Source organism: Medicago sativa, chromosome 4, assembly GCF_051527215.1.
Source record: "Medicago sativa cultivar Bolivia chromosome 4, Bolivia_mono, whole genome shotgun sequence".
Lineage (NCBI taxonomy): Eukaryota > Viridiplantae > Streptophyta > Magnoliopsida > Fabales > Fabaceae > Medicago > Medicago sativa.
This window is the reverse complement of record NC_140752.1, coordinates 32428373-32435865: the sequence shown is the minus strand read 5'-3', so window position 1 is coordinate 32435865 and position 7493 is coordinate 32428373. Positions and strand designations below refer to the sequence as shown.

Genomic DNA, 7493 nt, shown 5'->3' with positions numbered 1-7493 from the left:
TCTCTCTTCTTCCTCCATGTCTACGATGAACATGAGTGAGTAGACTTCTTAGTCTTAGGATTATTGGGGAGTCTAATGACTCAATCCTAAACAAAACATGTCTAAACCCTAATTTCTATGTAACCCTAATTTCTAATCTAGATTCACCGTCTTAACGTGGATTAACAATTATCAAACTGTGGAAGCGAAAGCGGAGGGTTTGATAATCGTTAATCCATCATCCCAAACATCAATTCATAAAGCGAGAGCGGAGTCTTGATGTTGGAACAAGTGAATCTAGACAATAATTGCAAAACAGTGAAATAGTCTTTGCAATTATTGAGACAAAGAGTAGTTTCAATCCTCTATGCATCTTCTAGTAATCATGTCAGCGAAATAGGCTTGGTTGCTAGAAGTAAACTCTCACCGGACTTTCATCGGAAAGGTGAGGGGCTAAGGGAAACCGGTCTTTAGAAATTAGTGTGTAAATCATGAAATTAGATGTTTAGGTTTTGTCTAGTGAAGGATTAGTTATTAAGATGAACCAATGATCCTAAGGCCCTTTATTATTATTGTTTTTACCTACAGCAATCAAACTCTTTCTTATCAACTTTCTCTCCTCTAATCATTCATTAAAAGTTAATTAAGTTGAACAACTCCCTAGCGGAACGATAACTCTACTTACTACTATTACTTCGATAGGCCGTGCGCTTGCGGTTTGGCCCTATCAGCGTACATACGAAATGATCGTCTGAACGCTAGAGAAAATAAAGATGGTGGTATAGGATGGAATGAATTCCATGTTTCATGCCATCCCATTCAATTATTAAAAATCCCAACAATGAAACATAATATCATACCACTTCATCCCACTACATTCTATTACATCTATCAATCCAAACATAATTTTAAAAGGCAATTATAATTAGAAAGAGTAAGTACATACATTCAATGATATGTTGTTACATCAATCAATAAATATGACAATTAATATGAAAATACATTATTATATATATGCGTAAAATACTTGTAGATTGTTTTTACAAAAATAAATGATATTCTTTCAAATTGATCGAGTATATCGATACAATGCAAATTCGCCAAAAACAAAAAGGATGAATCTGCAAACAAACTCACAACATCCATATTAATAGCATAAAACGACAAAGTACAAATGCCTACACATATGACTATATTCAAGTCTTCAGAATACTCATGTCTCTAGATCTGCAACGTGGACGATGCCAAAGTCATTGATTGGATATGCATTGGATTGAAGCTGATCTAACAATTTGAACCGAATAAATATCTAAACGAAACAAGGAAGACAAACAACGCCGCACAAAGACGACGAACAAACCAACGTCACACTAAGACGACGAAATCACAAAATAGATGTGAAAATCACTTATTTCAATAAAAGAGAAAGAAAGAAAAACGAGTTATAGGATGATTTTGGGTCGAAAATTGACCCTAAATCACTCCTCTTTGGTGGACGAAGAAGATAAAATTAGGGTTTTGGTGACAGCTCCAAAAGAGAGAAAGGGAAGAGGGTTAGAAAATCTTTAGTTGAAATTTTAAAATAATTGTAGATTTAAAGTGTATATTAATTAAAATCTTATTATAAGCGCAAGAAAAAACTTATACTATCTCTCTCTTCTCTTTCTCTCTTGTGAGCCGTCGTCAAAACTATAGTTTCTTTTCCTTCATCCTTTCCTTCATCCATCAAAGAGGGGTGATTTAGGGTCAATTATTGACCCAAAATCGTCGCTCTAACTCGTTTTTCTCTTTCCTTTTTATTGAAATAAGTGATTTTCACATCTATTTCATTTTTTCTTTCGTGATTTCCTCTTAGTACAACGTTGTTTTGTTCCTCGTCTTTGTGTGGGGTTAATGTCTTTCTTGTTTTATTCAGGTATTTGTTCGGTTTGGATTGTCATATCAGCTTAGATCCAGTGCAGATCCAATCCATGACTTTGGTGTCGTCAACATTGCAGATCCGAAGATTGGATATTCCAAAGACTTGAATATAGTCATATGTGTAGGCTTTTGTACTTTGCCATTTTATGCTATTAACATGGATGTTGTGAGTTTGTTCGCAGATTCATCCTTTTTGTTTTTAACGAATTTACATTATATCGATGTGCTCTATCAATTTGAATGAATGAATATCATTTATTTTTTTAAAAAAAAAAAAAACGCAAGAAAAACGATATTATTATATAGTTGTTTGAACCTCCAAATGCTCCAACGGCTATAATTAAATTACAACAAGTGCCCCACCACCGCCTGGTTAATAATGAAATTGACCGTTGACGGAAAAGATAAAAAGCATTCTTCAGCTACAAAAGATAATCGATTATCACTGTCATCTCATTCTCACTCATTCTAACTGAGATTTTATTTTTGTTGTTATGTTGGAAAATTGATAAGAAGCGTCTTAGAATCTTTGTGCGGTTAAGAGTCTTGTTTCCTCTTTGTCATTGTTCATTCTATATATTGAATTATATGTTTGTGAGATTGTTTAGAAAAACTTATAAAGACACAACAATTTTCGCACGCTTTTTTCGATTTATTTTTACAAGTTTCTAAATATAGTTTATGGAAAAAATTCATTTGGGTTGATCTAATAGTGTTGGTTCGAGTCTGAAGTGTGTTTCTCCTTAAGACCTAGGTTCGATTCTCATGTGTTGATTTCGGTAGATTAATTTAGCTTCCTTCAAAGAAAAATACTTTTAACAATAGCCTATAGCATATAAAAAACTAATAACTTTATTTTATCTTTTTTCTATAAAAATAGCTTTTGTAAGGTTATGCATAAGTGTTTATTATGATAAGCGTTTGTGCTATAAGATATAAATAAGTTGTTCATCCAAATAGACCCTTAATGTAAATTGTAATTTTATGTCATTGTTTTCTATTCTATGCAGGGGCGGATCTACATGTAGTTGAGGGTATGCACCTGCACACCCTGAACTTTCAACATTTACATGCATAATGCTATATATTTTACACTTTGCATACCCTGAAAATTTCTCTTTGCACCCGTGATCCACTCTTTTCTCACAAATAAGTAAGAAACTGAAGAAAAGAAAAAGAAGTGAAGAAGAGGTGCAGCAGGCTAGAGAAAGAAGAGTGCATAATTAGTTTTAGTTTGAGATCAGTAATGTGGAACCAGAGAAGAAGATGTAGTGCGGCAGCATATTCCTTGCAACAAATAATTAGGGTTATGTACTGTGTTATGCTATTACGGGATTGGGCCTTCCAAATGTTATTTTTGTCTAATGACACTAAGATGGAAATTGCTTTTTAGCATCATCTAATTGCTCTATTTTGGTTTAACCATATTTAAAAAAAATTCTTCAACGGTAGTTAATTGTTGTTGAAAATATTTTTATTATTTCGGGTTGTTTGAGAGCGAATCATGGGTGCCTAAAAAACAATTTTCCAATAAGAGTTGTATTACATGAGCATGTTTTTGGTTCCAAAATAATGCTTTTGGATAGTTTGGAACAATGGAAAAATTAAAATTTGGTAAAATATTTTATCAGCAAAATAAAAAAGTATCTTAGAGGTTGAATTTTTCGAAGTTAAATTTTTTGCACCCCCTGGCCCAGGGTCCTGGATACGCCACTGATTCTATGTATATTATTTCTCCTCAAACTTCTAAACATTTGTGTAGTTAATTATATATTTCATACTTCTAGTTCTGACTGAAATTTTTGAATGATAGATCATATATCTGATTACAAGGTTCGATATAGCTTCATAGCTCTGTTTGGTCTTGCATTACATTTGGATTTTGAATTTCATTTGTCAAAGAAATCTGTTATGTCCCTGTATCGTATGTGTGATGTGATTTTCAAAATATTGTCTTTTCTTTTCATCACATCTTTCTTTCTATTCTGAAATTAATTAAATTTTGTTTAAATAATGAAAATCCTTTTCCTGTTTTTATGTCTATCCAAGATTCAAATTTTCATGTTTAAATATTAAAAAGTTTCTTTCATATTCCTTTCTTTAATATTTGATCTAATTTAAGCTTAATTTGCAGATTGTATTGTTTTCTAATTTTGGTTTTTGTTTTGACATTTCAGAAACAGGCCTGTCTGGTCCCTAAAGCAAATTTTGTAGAAAACTTTCAAAGAAACAGACCTGGTTTTAGGTATTAATATTAACAGTAACAGTTTGAGAAAATTTGATGATTTAAGCAGGTTGGTTTATAAGAAAATAATGTCCTATACTGGTGCCCGATCCTCCATTATTTTAATATACCTTTATCTAACCATTCAATGATATGTAATTGTTTCAGACATCAGTCTGGGCCTCCGTCCACAAACAACCTAACAAACGTAGTAATCTTCAATTTTAAAGCCCTTATTAGCGGCTTCCAGAGATGATGTCACAAATCATGGAGATGGTTGCCCAACTTCTTCCCCTATATAAGCGTGATCCAAAGGTATATTCATTTATCACTTTTTTGCACAAATTCACCTCTTATATTACTGGCTTAAGCGTTGGAGTGATAAAGTGAGTCCATTTATCCTCCACACCGAAAGTTTGCTCTCCACTGCGTATGAATCTCTTCTTTTAGAGAACAAACAACCTAAGGAAAATGTTAACTTGTGCCCTTAAGGCACAAGATAAGGATCTTAAAATAGAATGAAACAATAAATATTGTATTGAAAATATAAATTGATGACATGCTGTCATTACGTAATTTTTAGGACTTATTGTGACATTTTGTTAGAGTTCTCATGCAATTTTCACTATTCCGGGGTACAAAAAGATGAAAAACTGAAGTTCTGCCAGACCAAATCGCGCCACGCCAAAATGGAGCCTTGCCGCGATTTTGGAACAAAAAAATACACACTTCCTGTAAAGAGGAAATCGCGGCACGCCTATATACATGGCGCGGCGCGATTTTGCTAGGTCAGACCCATAAATCTCTATAAATACTGCACTCAGCCAGAAGAAAAAGGGTTACGATTTTGGAGAGCAAAGTGCGATTTTGAGACATCGGAGACGGCTAGAAGGGCGATTTCTTCAACCTTTTACCAATTCATGTATGTTTTAATTATTTCATTGATTATGCTATTTGTAAACTCGATTATGAGTAGCTAAATCTCTTAGAGATTAGATCCGAGATGAATCTTTGTAACCCTAATTGACACATGTTGCTGTGAAACTCTATTTTGTTTATGAATTCAATTCTAGTTTATTCAATTCAATCGTTCTTTATGCTTTTTATATCTTGATCACATATAACTTGATTTTGTGAGAATGAATGACCACTAACCATGGCTTTCAACTTAGACCTAATTGAATTGTTCTAATAAACAGGGTTAGTCTAGGAATAGATAATCGTTTGTTAGTGATAACAGGTTAACGTTCGGTAAAACCTTCAAGAATTATTAGACCACCTAAGGAATTAGGGGTTGTAGTTTAAGAAGAGGGTCCTAACTCAAGGGATTGATTAGGGCTATTTTGTTAATCATCGTAAATTAGAAAAGGATTCATAACAAATAGGTGCAGTAGACCAATTAGGGGAACTTAGAGGATTCGACGGATCTGATCTCATCTTTCTCTCATATTTTCTTAATCAAATCTTCTCTTTTATTTGATTTCATAAAATCAAACCAAATCTTCTGCCTAGTGGAAAACTAAAAATAAACTTTACACATCCTAATTATATAACGAAATTGAATTATTGAAGTTAAAAACAGTCCTCGTGGGATCGATATTTTTACTACTTCGATAGTATTTGGTGCACTTGCCAAACGTCTATCAAGTTTTTGGCGTCGTTGTCGGGGACTGTTGAATTATTTCAACAAGGCAATTACGTTATAATTTAGGGTTTTTGCAATTTAATTTTCTGTTTTTAATTTTTATTTTTCTGCTTTCATATTCACTTGATTACTTTGCGTTGTGCAGTGCTACTAAGGTATTTTGCTGTTTATGCGAGGTAAACAGAGCTCAGACGACTTAGAGTACGATCCGGAAATTGAAAGGACTGCTAGAGCACTTCGGAAAGCTGTCCGGTCGCAAAGGTTAGCTCAGTCTGTTCCACCGGGTGTTCGAGAACAAATACCGGAGCCACTCTCAACTGAATCTGAAACGATCTCTTCTCCTAAATCTGCAACTATGGAAGGAGAAGAAGTTGTACCACCGAGACCTAAGCTAGGAGACTACGGGTTAGCCACTCATCGCGGTCAACTGACCCATACTTTTCAACCAGCTAACCCCGTAGCTTTCGACATCAAGACAACTGTCCTCAACGGTTTGAGGGACAAGAAATTCGATGGGACTGAAGCTATGAGTCCTCATGAACACTTGAGCCGCTTTGCTGAAACCTGCGAGTTTTGTGTGCAACCAGCCACCGTGACGGAAGCACAAAAGAAACTAAGGCTATTTCCTTTCACCTTGACGGGAAGAGCAAAAGATTGGTTGCTAACAATACCAAACGGGACTGTCCAAACATGGGAAGAATTAGAGCTGAAGTTCTTGGAGAAATATTTCCCTATGTCTAAGTATTGGGACAAGAAGATGGAGATCTCTAACTTCAAGCAAGGAGAAGGTGAATCATTGTATGATGCTTGGGAGCGATTCAATTTGCTTCTTAAGAGGTGCCCTAATCATGAGTTCACCGAGAAACAATACCTCTAAATCTTCACTGAGGGGGTAACACCAAACACTAGAATGTTCTTAGATGCTTCCGCGGGAGGTAGTCTCAAGAGCAAAACTGATCATGAAGTCCAAGCTTTAATTGAGAACATGGCTGGAAATGAGTATCGGGCTGAAGCTAAGAAGAAAGAAAGAGGAGTGTTTGGGGTGAGTGAACAAACTGCTATCCTTGCTAACCAAGCAGCTATGAACAAACAAATCGAAGCTCTAACTAAGGAGTTTCAAGGCTTCACTTTGGCTCATAAGCAACAACAAGTGGCTGCAATCAAATGTGACCTATGTGGTGAAGAACATCCCAATGGTGAATGTGTACCAGAAGGTTCTAATAAAGAAGCTATCTTCATGGGAGGTTATCAAAGGCAGAATCAATACTACAATTCAGGCATCAATAAGCATCCAAATCTAAGCTACTCAAATAACAATGCTTTGAACTCTCAGATGCTCACTCCTCCTCAACAACAACAACGGAAGCCATCATCTCTTGAGGAAACTATGATGAACTTCATGAAGATGACTCAAGGCAACTTTGAAGAGATGAAGAAGAGTCAAGAAGCTGAAAGAAAGAACAATGAAGCTTCTAGGAAGATGCTTGAAACTCAACTGGGGCAATTAGCTAAGCAATTGGCTGAACAAAACAAAGGCGGATTCTCAGGTAACACTAAAGACAACCCTAAGAATGAGTCTTGTAATGCTATTGAATTAAGAAGCAAAAAGGTTTTGACACCTTTAGTTCCAAAAGCTCCAAAGAAGGTTGGTGATGTAGTTGAGGTGGAGGAGAATGATGTAGTTGAAAAAAATGATGAGGGTGTAGTTGAAAAAGAAAATGATCA

At 35.0% G+C, this 7493-nt stretch overlaps 1 non-coding gene across 1 annotated transcript; it reads right to left on the bottom strand.

Annotated features, from left to right (window-relative positions):
• Positions 1-6516: 6516 nt before the first annotated feature.
• LOC146928820 (small nucleolar RNA R71) lies at positions 6517-6623 on the bottom strand. The gene has a single exon (XR_015009217.1). It is a non-coding gene; the product is annotated as a small nucleolar RNA R71 (small nucleolar RNA).
• Positions 6624-7493: the final 870 nt, after the last annotated feature.